At 31.2% G+C, this 15,138-nt stretch overlaps 1 protein-coding gene and 1 long non-coding RNA gene across 5 annotated transcripts in view; both read right to left on the reverse strand.

Annotated features, from left to right (window-relative positions):
* Positions 1–5,411: 5,411 nt before the first annotated feature.
* LOC126717132 (uncharacterized) lies at positions 5,412–7,461 on the reverse strand. Its single transcript, XR_007652441.1, has 2 exons — positions 6,273–7,461; positions 5,412–6,028 (listed from the first exon to the last, which is right to left on the reverse strand). It is a non-coding gene; the product is annotated as an uncharacterized LOC126717132 (long non-coding RNA).
* A 2,712-nt stretch (positions 7,462–10,173) lies between these two features.
* LOC126717108 (disease resistance protein RUN1-like) overlaps positions 10,174–15,138 on the reverse strand; it is a 61,526-nt gene continuing 56,561 nt past the window's right edge. The window contains exons 10-13 of one of the 4 annotated variants that reach the window (XM_050418437.1): positions 12,719–12,869; positions 11,549–11,698; positions 10,579–10,918; positions 10,174–10,500 (exon numbers count right to left, since the gene is read on the reverse strand). The gene's annotated coding sequence lies outside the window, so the exon portion shown is untranslated. Of the gene's footprint in view, positions 10,501–10,578; positions 10,919–11,548; positions 11,699–12,656; positions 12,870–15,138 lie in introns of all 4 variants that reach the window. The other 3 variants (XM_050418434.1, XM_050418433.1, XM_050418428.1) reach the window with 3 other exon arrangements.

Here is a 15,138-nt window from a genome sequence, read left to right on the forward strand (position 1 = left end):
ATTGAATTGTATATGTTTGTCAATAAGTTCATATGACATACACTATTATTTGTAACTTATTGATTATAAATGGTCTATTCATATTAAAAATTCATAGAATTATGAAGAGATAAAAACACTTTAGTCATGGTTTCATAATATATATATATATATATATATATATATATATAAAAGTAAATAATAAGTTAATCAAGTAGCTTGTGCAGGGCCGGCCCAAGGCCTAGGCCTAAGGCCCCACAACCAAAATAAAATTTCTCTACCAAAAAAAAGCCCCATTTTTCCTCTGTAAAAAGCCCAAAAGTTTTTTAAAATATAACATTTTTTTAAATAATTGGTACTTTTTTTTAAGAGTGATGTTAAAAATACCACAAATTTTACTATAGGTTTAATTGACATGTCACCAATCACATAAAAAATTAATTCAAATACAAAATATTAAGTTTTTGAAATTTATCAATTACAGTCATTATCATATTATATTGTGAACATTTTGTAGCATCTTTAGTATTTTTCTTTTTCATTTCTAACAAGGCTTCCAAAATAAGAGACCAATAAAAATTTAAACCAATTGAAACCCAAAAATGTTTCAAAAAAAAAAAAATGCTACAAATATGATAAATCATCAATGATGATAATCTCCTCTAATAGTTTGGGAGCTTAATTTTTGTAAACCAATCTCCTACTAAGCCACACACCAAATAATATATATTTATCTCTTTCTCTTAAAAAGTATATACAAAATTAAAATGTATATTACAACTTTACTTAACTATGCATAGTCATATATTCAAGTTAAAGTAAGTTTCTTTTTTTAAAAAATATTTTTTTTTAGTTCTTTTTTGTTTAAATTTATGGTTCAACAATGATATTTAATCTTCTATATGAAATTAACCTTAGTTTAGTTAGTATTATTCATCAATTTTTGTATTTACATCAAATTAGTATTAATTTAATAATTATTATTATATAATTTTATTTAATTAATGATTACATATAAAATTTTGTTGGGCTGGGCCTGAGCTCGTGAACAAGCTCAATCTTGCTCAACAAGAAAATGAGTCAAGCTTGAACATATAATTTTTTTTTGGTGATGACCTCGAGCTCGGCTTGTGTTCAAAAAAAACAAAAAAATTTGAATGAACAAAGCTTGAATTTTAAACACTTGGCTCAGCTCATTTACAATCTTAAAAGGAAGAAGAGAATGTGTGAAAACATTGTTGACAAATTTGGTGTCTATTAATTTATTGTATATCAATATGCTGGATAAAAGAAAAAGTAAACTTTGATCCTTTTTTTTCCCTTTGTAAATAAATTTTACAATAAGTTTAGAGTCACAAAATATTTTAAAATAAATTTCACAAATATCGAAATAACAAGTTATTAATAATAAATAATAAAATAGCATGAATAATAGACTTACATGAGAAATAATAATATTCTATCAACTCAACGGTTCTAAAATTTATTGTTAAAATTTTGGTAGCATTACTCAAAATCTTATACTTCCTAACATAGACACAAATAAGTCCACTTACTGTCATATATGCGTTGAAAGATGTAAGGGTACAACACATGAAGTGCAATGTTATAGCTTCAATCTAGTTTTGTTTTGGCAAAATATAGATTGAAAATGCATTTCGTCAACAATGTAAACCATAAATCCCGCTACAATCAACCCTGACTATGCTATAAACTTAGTATCCTATATTTTATGAAAAACATGTCCCAAGCCTGAAGAAATGAGGTTTGTGATATCTCCAGTTATTATATAATCAGTCCCCAATATCTCCAAGGTGTTATTATCAAGCTACATGCCACACTCATCACTTCCTATATGATGCGTGTCTCTTGCATATAGAGATTAGTATTTGTTCTGATATTAGTAGAGTAAGTTAAAAGCTGATTCAGTTTCATATATCTGTTATAACTGTTCAACATGCCACACTCATCTCTCTCTCTCTCTCTGTTTTTTTGACTGTGCAATGTGCTGCGACCATTTTGGGCCTTATCTCCACATTCTATTTAGGCTTTCTCTTAACATTGTTTTTTTGGTGGGCCTAAATTGCAAAAACCCATTAGAATATAAGACAGTTCTAATGTTTCTGCTTTATTTTAAAAGATAATCATGCACTCCTTTTAATTTTTTGTAATAAGCACTTTATTTCCGTTAGTCTTTTGTAAGATGGGAGAAAAAAAAAATTTACCTATTTATTTTGTATCCAAACCCAAACTAAATTGACCTTAATACCCGCCAAAATTTGTTAAGAAGTACAAATGTCAGTCATTTTATATTTTATTATTCAAATTGTTATGTAATTTGCTCCTTTGACTTATAAAAAAATACATCTATACATCTTGTCATCCTTTTTAAAATACTTAAAATAGTAATTAAATAAATTTTTTAACATTTTATATTGGAGTACATTTTTTTTTGCTGGTTTAAAAATTGCTCTTCTTATCCTCCGAGAAGAAAAATTGTTGAGTTTTTTTTTTTTTTTTTTTTTTTTTTTTAAAGGAAAGTTAAGTTTTTTATTTAAGTGTTATCAAAATCTATTTTTCAAATTTCTTAACCAAAAAAAAAAAAAAATCTCATTTAAAAATTAAGATTTTTTTTTTGAAAAGCTAAAAATGAAGAAAATTGGTTGTGAGCTTTTAGTCGGCATAAAATCCGAAGGTGAAGTGGGATTTGGAGTAAGGTGGTGAATATAGTGGTGTGGTTGGTTGGTTTGTCGAGTGACTCTCTCTCTCTCTCTCTCTCAAACATTCCTTTTTTTTTTTTATGATGGAATGTTTTAACAATTTTGGATGTCTCTAGCACTCTCTTTTTAATAAAAGCTATTTTATTTATTTTAATATACTTTTTCACAATTTTTTTAATATATAGAGAAATATAATTTAGGAAATAAGTAAAGTACCTTTTTTTTTCCCCAAAAGGTAAGTACATTAGTTTATTAAAGTCCCTAGAAACTAGAAAGCCACAGTTTACCCCCAAAAAACGCAATTGAAAAGCAAAAATGAAAAGGTTCCCTTAAAGAATCGCTTACAATTACACAATACTGTTCGTTGTGGTACCCAAACAAAGGGAAAAGCCACAAATTTGGGTTCTCTTCACATTCCTAAGGACACTCTTCTTGGATTTCCTATTCTACTACCATCCGTGATAAGTGGATTGTTTTGTGTGTGAGCTCCTGCATAGACATGATGGATTGTCTAAAAATATAGCCATTTCTGCAAAGTCATAGTTGTCAAATTCCAAATGGATAAAAAAAAAATTTTTTAAAAAAAGAAAGGTGTTCCACGGGACTTTTGGAACATTATGCTTGTAGCGTTTGAAAGATTTTGTTAACGGCACATTTCAGAGAGGATTAAAAAAAAAAATATATATATATATATATATATATATATATATATATATATATATAACAGAAAGCGATAATCAAAAGAAACGAGCTACTTTAGTCTTAGGATATAATTTCATTTTCATGAATAGCTAAAATAAAATGTCAAAATGAAAATTCAAAACTTAAAAGAGCAAACAAAAAATTGAATCAAGCATGAAGAGCCAAAACAAAATTTTAAAACATAAATGGCCAATTTGAAAATGGAATTAAACATGAAAGCTCAAAATAAAATTTTGAGTCGTAGAGGAACAAAATGAAAACAACTCCGAATTTTAAGAGCCAAAATGTACTTTATTAGTTTTTCATTGTTTTATCTATATATTTAATAATCTATTCATTTTGAGAGAAGTGTTGGCCACTAGTCATTATCTAAAAAGTAAGGATTAAGGACACTGTGACTAGGACAACGCTGGTTTTATGCAACATAATTAATATTTACTAAAAGCATCCAATTAGCCTCCGCTCTTTTGTTTTTAACTAATCATTTTCAAATATATCCATTTGCTAGACTCAATATTTATTTTCTCCATCTATCAAAATATTATTTCCTTGGTTTTTTTTTTTAATCTTTCTCTTTACATTTTTCTCTCACTTTGTCTTTGCTAATGCACACTTCAACTCCACTATGCTACACTGCACCGCGCACCTTTGCTAATGTCACTACCCACACCTGCAACCAACTACTACTAATTCCATATCCAATCCATAGTTAATTAACTAGTGCAATGCTAATGCTTCTAGGATCTAGCATCCAATCCAAAGTCTCACGTCTACTACTCAAGTATACAGTGCAATCAGCATACTGTTTATTGAACTTAGATCTAAACGACATGAACCAACACAATTTTTTACATCTTTGATCATAAACGATATACCGTTTAACAAATAGGGTAACTTTTGACATATTAGGTCGTAAGGATAAATTGTTTGGTTGTTCTTAGCCCAAATGGTAGAAATGCCAAATAGGTTATATATGTATTGGGTGCAAACAACACCCTCTTTGCCATTTCAGCATGAATTTTGCTAATAATAAAAGAGATGAGTAGATGAAATTTACAAACATAAATCCAAACCCACCTATGAAACAGTGTGTAAGAAAAGAAGAAACTTATATCTTGGTAGTTAAAGTTTATGAGCATAAGCCCAAACCACCTAAAAAAGGTGATTTAAACTAGAAAAGACATACAACTAATTTTTATTTTTAAAATATATAAATACAAGATGCTCTAAAAGTAAATCAAGGCATTTAGTTTGCTGTGATGTTACATTATATCGTAATATTACATTATTGTAATCTTATATTAATGCAATCTCAATACAAGAATGCAACATTACATTATTCAGGAAGGATTAAGGTAAGGTGATGTGATATATTTTGTAATTTTAGATTATAGTAATGTTAGAAAAAATAACATATACCAAAAATTTTAATGTCATATAATCGTAATGTGCATCACATCAAAGACACATCACAGCGAATCAAATGCCCTTAGGTGTAATTGAAAGTATGTTCAATAACTTATGTCTTCTAGGGTTATCTCAACTCTCAAGCCTAGAGAAGGATTGTGATAACTAATATAAAATTTGGTCATTCTTTTCTTTCAAGAATAGAGAAAGTAAACATCACCATGCTGGTGCTCCCAACAAAATCAAATTGACTTCCATCAAAGCGTTCAACACTTAAAATAATTGGAGTATATAAAATGAAATCAAGTAGAAAATAGTACTGATAAAATACTTCAAATTAAAATTAGATCTTATTTACACTGACAAAACTTTGGAACCATATCTATTTTTTTTTTTTTTTAATTTTTATGAAATGAACCATAGCTAAATTTAACTCCAAATTGGCAAACAAAATATATGTACCGTCAAAGCTTTCTTGATAACCATTTACTACTGCAAATTTCTTGGCCATTTTTTTTTTTGATGGGTAATAAAATCTTTATTGATAAGAAAAGTACAATGAGTGTACAATAGTAAACCACTGCAAAGAAATGAAATACAAAATAATCAAAAGGATAAGCTAACAGAATTAAGGAAATCAAACAAAGAAATACAATGCATAAAACCCCAAATACGAGGCCACTCAAAGTCCTAAGTAGCAAAGACTTCAACCGATCTATATGTCTCTCAATTTCCACAAAATGTTTGGGCATTGGGTTCCTTCCAAGTTAACCACTTAAGACACGCCGGTACTATATTCCAAACATTTGAAGAATGAATTCCCAAAAATCTTTCTTGGCCATTCTCTCATCTTTTAAAAGTTCACAAGCCTCCAAAAAGAGCTTCTCATCCATGTTAGGAACAATTTTGACTACTCATGGCATTTGCTCAACTGCTTCTTGTATCTTTTCCTAGATGTCCTCTGAACTTTTTGAGATCATGCAAAGGCTTAAGAAGTTACAAACTTTCTATTATTTCCACTGATAAGATATTTCAAACTCCGTAGTTGGATATTGCATATCCCAAGTTATATCATTGACCCCATTGGAAGGGCAATATTGTTGATCTCCATTTTCATGTCCAAACAACTTGATCTTCCATTTTGACTTTCATTAACATTAATCAAGCACAATTCACAAATATGAGATCCTATCTCTATATGCAATTGCATCCAGATGATCCTGCAAAATGTCACTTTTAAATGAAGGAAAGCTACTCAAAATTATACAATTCATTAATTAGTAAAGAATTAATATGATCGTGCTTCATTCCATATTACCCAAAAACACTCAATTTACTTGATGAAGAAAGCAATAATGTCATTTCATTGAAGGGTAAAAAAAAAAAATACAATTGTGCATGCGCCATGCTTTGGGAAATGAAAGCTTCCCAAAGCTCAACATTACTAATGAGATAGAATGGCACCTTCATACAAGCTTCCCAAAGCTCAACATCAGCTGCCACTATTTTGCAAATTTCATCCCAAGCAAAGCCATTCTAATTGAGGAGAACCATGATGCCCATTACTCTTTCATCAAGCTCACTATTGGCAACAGAGGTCATCCTCTTCACCTAAAATAACCTCACCAATATATACAAGTTAGTTTAATGACTTGAACTTTGAGTTGCTTTCTCCTCCTCCATCTTGAACCCCATCCCCTCTTCTACAACCACACCATATCATATAAATCTAAAAAAATTCCCAAACAGTTTAAAATCATTTTGCAAAGTTTTCAAATAACTGCTATCTATCTTTGCTCAAATATCATCTATTAACAAATAAATGAAACAATTGCCTATATTTGTGCACTTAATGTCACAACAGCTGCCTTTCATTCTTAGTGATACCAGAATGACAAAAGTACAAGAATATTGTATGCAACTTTGATGATATCCTCATTAGCAAATAAGCCTTTTAAAAAAAATTCAGTAAGTCATGTGCTAACAATCCTTGCCTAAAGTGAATGGAAATCAGACTCAATGTTGCAAAAACACCATTATATTAAGAACTGCTTAAAACCCAAATATAACTTAACCCAAAAAAGATACACTCAATTTGGGTATAGAATCAAAGGTAATTGGCATACAAAAAGATCTTTTAATTATGAGCATGTCTAGCCTAATATTGAACTACAAGATATAGAAATGAAGAAGATATCACATATCTATTCCAAAAGAACAAAGATTTGTTTTGGGCAAAATATAGCTAACACTCCTAAGGTTTGGGCTAATGCCAGCCAGGTTTGAGACTTTTCAAAATTGACCAACTTTGTCCCTAATCATTGTGAGAAAGAGGAGAAAATAAGTAACAGTTTATGGACCAAGTTGGTCCGTTTTGAAAAGTCTTGGACTTGGCTGACATTAGCCCAAACCACAAGGGTGTTAACTATATTTTACCCATTTCTTTTCAACTTCAAATAGAAGCAGATACAACTACATGTTAACTTAATGCACGATTACAAATGGATCTGAGATAGGGCTCCACCACCTTACCACTGACTTGCTAACATGATTACAAATTCATTCGCAAATAACAATAATTAGAGCCTCATAACAAAAACATTTAAAAGGGAATAATTTAGGATGAAAAAAGTTGGGTCTGAGACAGGGCACCTCTTCCTAAAGAGGACAACAAAATCAATTAAATAAAATAAGGTTTTTTTTTTGTGTTCCAAATTTGAAAATTTTTGATCTAATTCTAAGAAAGGAAAAATATAATTATCAAATGAAATCCAACACAAAAACAGAAAATGCACTTCAATTTATCTTATGAATGAGCCGCATGGAATTGCATACTGAAGAGACAAAGACAATAGGTTATTAAACTCAAAATAGTGCTCCTTAAAAGGCGATCCTATCCTCTTCTGACAAGTACAATTTCTTCAAGGATCAGGTTACTGTATGCCCTTAAGGCACACATTAATCATCTATTTGAGGAAATTTTTATGAGAAATTAAAAAAGTTGTCAAAAAATTTAATCACTTTTTTGCTTTTCCATAAAATAATTTCCTAAAATAGTTTACAAACATATGCCCTAAGGGCATACGTTAATAAAACCCTTATTAACATGGAAAGAAAACCTGCCTTACAGCCTAGAACACCTGCCAATTCAACTTCTGCTCAAACCAATTCACTTGAACCCATATTCATGTTCAATTCAGAAATCTCTCAAAGCAAAGATCGAAGAAAATTTTTGGTCTAACAAGTAATTAAAGGTATCGGGGATGCAATCCGTCTCATGGACAAAAGTGAATTTTTTATCTAGTTCTAGTCACAGGCTTCCAAATGTTCTAAAATTATGTGATTGACGCTTCCAGTTTTTAGATCTATTCAATATTATCACTACACGTCATCTTTTGTTTAGAAGCACATTTTTTGGGATGACTTCATGACTTCTGAATTGCAAGAACATACGCCAAGCATTGCCAATGTATTTTATGTTTTTCTTCCATTCTTGAATTGAAACGTTACTACTCATTATGCAGGGACCGATGACTAATAAAAACAAATCAATACAATTGCCTCTTTGTTTTTTTTTTATAGTTGTGCTTACATATATACTGTGTTCTCATCAAGAATTTGTCTTGTTTTAGGGGTTATAAAATAGAACGGTTGATACATAAACAGGTGTGTATGAGACAGATAACCTAATGTAATATGATGCCCCACAATTATATTTCAGCATATACAATCATACATTAGTACTTAAATAAACAATAGTAAATATCTTTTGGTATCTAAATCAGATTCTTTAAACTGTGCTAAATTGAAAACTTTTGAATTTCTCAAAAATCTAATTACTAAGAAGCAAAAACATAAATATTGAGTAGAAAGAACTCATCAACTGCACAAATGCTTGTCCCCCCCCTTTTATTGGTTATCTTGTTTGACCAGATCAAGCCAATAAAATTGTCCCTCGGACCTTAAAATTTAATTTCAAGTCCTCAGCATGAAAACACTGAGAAAGATTTTTACATTAAAAGTCAAGAGCCAGGAGAACATATAATTCCCAACAAAAGAACAACAGCAGGTGAGCATAGTAGAAAAGGATATATCAAAACACAGTGATGAAAAAAATAGCTAGTTCCGAGACTGCAAAGTTTGAATAAAATGAAAGGGTGCAGCCAGGAGTTCTAAGGCAAACATCTTATGCAGAAATGTTGTAGAAACATGCCCATGTCAACTACAAAAAGACCAATCCATGCATAAGATGCCTCACTAGGTAGAAGCATTATTGCACAGTTATTTAATATTTATCATGTAAATGCAAGAACACAATTCGTCTAACAGATCATGATATAGGATTTTCCTCAAACAAAGATGATGGTATTGAATTATTATGTCCCAACAAGTTGTTGTTCAAAAAGTACAACCTAGATAAACATAACTACTAGTCAACTTCACACAAACACCTGGAGGGAAATCAGCATTGGGAAATGGCTTTCTACAATGCCAAAGTCTAGGCAGGTGATCATAGCATTAAGGCCTCAGATACCAAATCAAATTCAAACCTATCTTTTATCACAATCATCCAATTCAACTGCATTTTAAGACCATTAAGATCATAAACTATTCAAATAAAATAAAAACCATTATTTTCCCCCATTTTTTGAAGGGAGCAAAATCTATTCCTGAGTTTAAGTCACTCTTTTTTAAATACTAATCCACCAAACCTAATCACTTTGTAAAATTGTTTTACTCTCAAATGAATTTAAAATGCACCAAATTTAACAAGCAATGACTTTATCAGTAGACTATATAACCCAAAAATTTAAGCTCAAGGATTCACTCTTACTCCGACTTCTAAATTTTTCTTTTTGGTTGGTTGAATCTGTATATTTATTTATTTTCCATAATACACAGGGCATTTTGGTTGAACTGAGTCTTCTATCTGAAAATTTTTGGCACCATGACAATTCCATTAATCAAACCTTAAATTCCTAGCAACATTCATTTAAGCTATCTGTTTCAAAACAAATACCACTGAGCCTTTTCAAAACACCATGACAATATGCTAAACTAATTAAAACCAGTAATTCTAATCATTTCAAGAAATCTCTTGACAATGGCCAATTAGATGTGTATCTTAGTGAGTCTGAAAAAGCATAGGGCTTCTGACTTTACTGGTCCATTAACTAGATAATTTAATGTTTTTTTCTCGAATAATTTTGAAGGCTTTTTAACCATTACGAATTTACAAGATATTGAATTCAAAAACAAATAATATGACCATCAATTATACTTTTACTTTGCATAAATGTCCTTTCAAATTAAATTAGTATCTCGCATGAAAGAACCCATTAATTTAGAGAAAGAGAATAGGAAGTGACAAAAACCCCCAAAGATGCAAATCAAACACTGCAAAACAGGGAGACATACTCTGGCATTCAACAATCAAACAGTAGGTTGAGAACACAACAAAGAAAATAAGACAATAAATAAGCAGATAATAACTTCCTTAAATTATTTGGGAAGTTCTTGTAGCTGAAACAAGAAACCTTCCAATCCTCAAATCTGGTTCTTCACTGTCAAGATCTGCATTGCACGTCGAAATGCTGTATCTTCCATTACAAATTTCTTCACCATATAAAACACATAATTTGTGACAGCTGGGAACAGATTTATTTCTATATGACTGAGCATCAGGATGCACCTACATTTTTTATACATAAGCCACGTAAAAAAACTACAAATATCTAAAGGATACAAGAAAGAGTAAATGGCAATTCACATTGGTATAAGAATCCCAGACATAATCCTCAGCAGTTACCATTTCTCCCGTTTCATCACAAGAAAACCCGCCCTGGTCAAGAAGAACCTTTATATCATTATATTGTCCCCTCAAATGTTTGTATCTTTTCCTCAGACCATCTTTGTCATGTGACATCCAAATTTTGCATTGAACAGTCCAACCATTTCAATCCATGCCTCAGACACAAATCCATGACCAATTTTATTCCCTCTAAGCACCTGGTCTGGTAACAATTCAATGAGGTAACGATCCATTGTTGATGTCCACTTTGTTTAAAGACATTCACTATTAGAAGAGGTACAGCCCTCCTTTTCTTCAACTACAAGAAAGACAAAACTAACTGATTTATGAGGGTAATAAATAACTTTTCATTCAACAAAACATTTCAGACTTTTAAACATAAATTATGCTAGAAGCACATTATACTTGCCATCATTGACAAACAGTAACTCATATAATTCAACAACATAATCGGATAGCAATAAGATGGGTACAGACTACAGAACAATACCCACAGCCCAGTAAATCTGTCCCAACCCTAAGAGAAAATTTAAAGAAATTATTAAAATGAATTAAAATCTCATGGATCTTAATGAACTGGGCATGCCTACAGGCATGTAATGAAAAAACTAGAACCTATAAATTGAACTTCCATTTAAGGATAGCATACATCAAGAAAAAAAAACTGTCATACAGTATACGAATCTCTGTAATTAAACATATCTGATAAAATTCCATTTGTGAAGGTTAAAGACCTACTGGACACCCTAATATTAACTAGAGTCCTAATTGTGACAATCAATAAATCCCAAGTTGCATGTATAAAGATGAAACCAGCATTTTTATTTCGATAAGTAAACAGGACTATATTAATAAATTGAAGAGGATGTCCTCAAGAATACAAGTTCCCTATAAAGGTCCTCCTACACATTCAAGAAATGAACCTAACCCGTCTTGATATGTATTATATCATCTTCAAAGTTTCTCCCTTGCCATAAATGACTGCAATGTCCGTTGCTGATTGCATTTCCAAATATCAATTCAAATCTCCATAGCTTAGCAAGGCCTTCCTATGATATGAGTGTGCATTTGGGTGCGCCTACATTAGCAATTGTACACATGAAAATACAGTAAAAATGAATACCAATAACCAAATAGACAAACAGTAACTCTTTTCATATTTAGAGCCAAATTTTCCATTGAACAACGTGAGCATATCATTCCATGCTTGTTTCTTGAATGGATTACAGATCTTATTGCCTTTTTTAAGTTGGTCCAGCAAAAGCTTGACAAAATATTGGTCCATGTCCAATCTGTTTTTGAATGCTCCTTACTTGTCAGTACAAGGCTATTCATTGCAACACCTAATCAGTGAAAGTAGTTTTTATTCATTCAAAATAGATTATCTTGAAATACACATTACAATAAGCCAACATAGAACATATGTAATTTCAATCAATCTTACTGCATCCAGTTCCTAGCTACCAAATGAAGTAAGATATGAAATTAATTACTATCGCTTCCAAAAAAAAACCCATCAAGGCCAGTTCAATCAAGTGTTCACAAAGCTAAGCACGATGTGCTCATTTCTCTGCAACATTTTTTCCTCTTTTATGTGGATGTAAATAAAGGTGCTTATTTCTCCTATAATACAAAAAGGTTTGCAAAGAAACACAACTACAAGTCTTATCAGTAATTGGCTAAGCACAGAATCAGCAGTAAGCACATTACTGATTCTTGTGGAAAGCAGACCAGAGATCACTGCCCAAAGACTAGCTAAAAGAGAGATTGCAGTGTACAAATTTCAAAGATGGTAAAAGCCATTTTTACTTCAAAATTTATTAAATTCTATGGGGCATAGAGTCCCATCTATCTCTGGATAGACTCATGAGAAAAAGGGGGAGGGGATTGTTGCTTATGTCACTTTCTTGCATTATGCACACTCTCTAGAATAAAATAGTAGTAATAATAAAGAATTAGATAGTATAACCAAATCAATTACAATGAAAAATGGTAATTTAAGCCAAAAAAAAAAAAAAAAAAACCCAATAGCATACATTCCAATGCCACTCGCATATGCATCATTTCTGCTGATCCATGACAGGATATAAAAACACACCAGTATTCACTCCTTGAATGTCATCATCAAAGTCTATATCATGACTTGATAGGCTGTATCTTCCATCTCCTGTTGTATGTGCATATATCAAACACAAATCATTGTAGTTCATCAAGGCTTTGTTTCTATAGAATTGTGCCTCTGGGTGAGCCTGCATGTATATAATGTCAAGTCAGCACTCACTATGACACCAAAGGTATAGATCAAATCAAAACATTAACAAAACTAAAGCACCTTTATGTAAGCATCCCAAACATGATGACTGGCAACCACCATTTGTTTAGTATCATCCCATGAAAATCCATTCTGACCAACTCATTGAATTGAGTCCACAAATTAGTGTAGTGACTTTTCAAGACCTTTTTATCATATGGGGATCCAAAATGGCATTGAACGGTAAGCATATCAGTCCAAGCTTTTTTTTTTAATGTATGGCCCATCCTATTCCCCCTATGCACCTGATCTAACAAAAGATCAATAAAATAGCACTCCATTGCTGGTGTCCAGTTTGTCCTTGTACGATTGCTACTTGCAGGCGTTTGGGTGCCCATTTCTTCCCCCTAAAACATTCAGACTATCATTCTAGTGATAAGGTCCCTTCCTATGCTATGCTTCCAATCCATAAACAACAAGTCAACCTAGTCCTTAGCTATAGAGGTGGAAAATTCAAATTCGCCAGAAATATCTGAAACCCATTAATAAGATTTGCATTCTTGTTTCATTTCGTTTAACAATTCAAACTCAAACTAATGAACACTTATAGCAAACACACTGATTATACCAAAGAATTAGGATCCTCCAGAGTTTTTAGGCTGACTTCATCATGGAATTCCTAAAATCCTATCTATTTGTTTTGGAATGAGTGGATTGCTTTTGGCACATCATCAATAATTTAAATAGATACCAAAATGGTGATAGTCAATATTTTATAAAACGTTGATACGTCGTAAAATATAATCCACTCCTTTAAAAATGAATGGATAAGATTTTAGGAACTCTGCAGTAGAGTTACCCGGATATCTTAATACATATATTATTCTGAGCTTAAGTTCTACATGTTACCCATTTTTTTAGCTGCTTAGAAAGCTAAAGAGAAAGGTGGACGATTTTAAATCCTAGATATTAAAAGATCATTGGGGTCTCTCGGAAAACGAAAACCCAGAGTTTCATTAACAGAGTTTCTGAACTTTTTGCTTATCTATAGCTAAATTAAGAATTCTATAATTGCAAAATAAAAATTCAAACCTAAATCAGCTGTCAAAATGAAGATATTAAAGAGAAACTACTATAAAATTCGAGCTCAAATTATACATACTAACACCTTGTCTAATTCTTGAGAAAACTAATAGCAAATGAAGGATAGGGGGAAAATATTCAATTATATGTGGTACACTGTATTGGGTTTTCATAAAAAAATCAAAACAGAATATCATTCCAACCACAGTTCCTTTTAATTATGCTTCCAACACACAAAAGGATGAGTCAAGCCAGAAGTCCAAACATGTGTGTGTGTGTTATGATTTAGAGAGAAAGTGTGTTTGATACCTTTGAATTGTGGAGAGAAATCGCAGAGAGAGAGAGAGAGAGTGAGAAAGAAACACTGTGGTTGCCGTTTGGCTGGTTTGAGAGACATACTCCTCTCCGTGGACTGCTATATCGTACTCCTGCACCACTCCATAACAGAAAAATTGACCAAACTGTCAATGTTTAACCAAATGAATGCCTATGACTATGAGCACCATTTTCCATGTGGGAAGAATGAAAGGATCGAGGGCAAAAGGGCCAAATAATATTATTTGGCAAAATATGTAAGAACCTGCCATTGTTTTGAAAATATATATAGGTGTACCAACTTTTTAGAACTAGAGTTTGTGAAATTCGAGATTGTCATATAACTCGAGTTCGTTCTTTGAAAAAATAACTTTCAAATTTGTCGTGTTATTTTTTAGAACTCAAGTTACATAAAAAATTGATGGCTATTTTTCATGAAACTCGAGTATGTGAAACTCAAGTTAAAAAAAAGTAGTAAATTCCTAATTATTACTTATATAATATAGTAATATTTAATAAAACTAACTAAATAAATCAAATTAATACGTGTTTATGGCATACATATACAAATTGATTAAACTCAAAAGTAATAAAGCATAATAATGAACCAAAATAACGGTTCTTTTTCATCTTATTCATCATTTTGTCTAATCAATTTCATCAAAATTAATGTTATAATTTTCCCTCAAAAAAATAAAAGAGACCCAATGTTATAATAATGTTCATCATTTTGAAAAAAAATTTCTTCATTAACATTTTCTTCTTCTCATCAGCATTTATTATATCTTTTTATTCTTATCTGAACTTACCGTGGTTGGCTTTTCAAACTAGTCAGTATTAGAAGTTTCCCTAATATATGTTCATTAAAA

Source organism: Quercus robur, chromosome 3 (assembly GCF_932294415.1).
Source record: "Quercus robur chromosome 3, dhQueRobu3.1, whole genome shotgun sequence".
In the NCBI taxonomy this organism is placed as follows: domain Eukaryota; kingdom Viridiplantae; phylum Streptophyta; class Magnoliopsida; order Fagales; family Fagaceae; genus Quercus; species Quercus robur.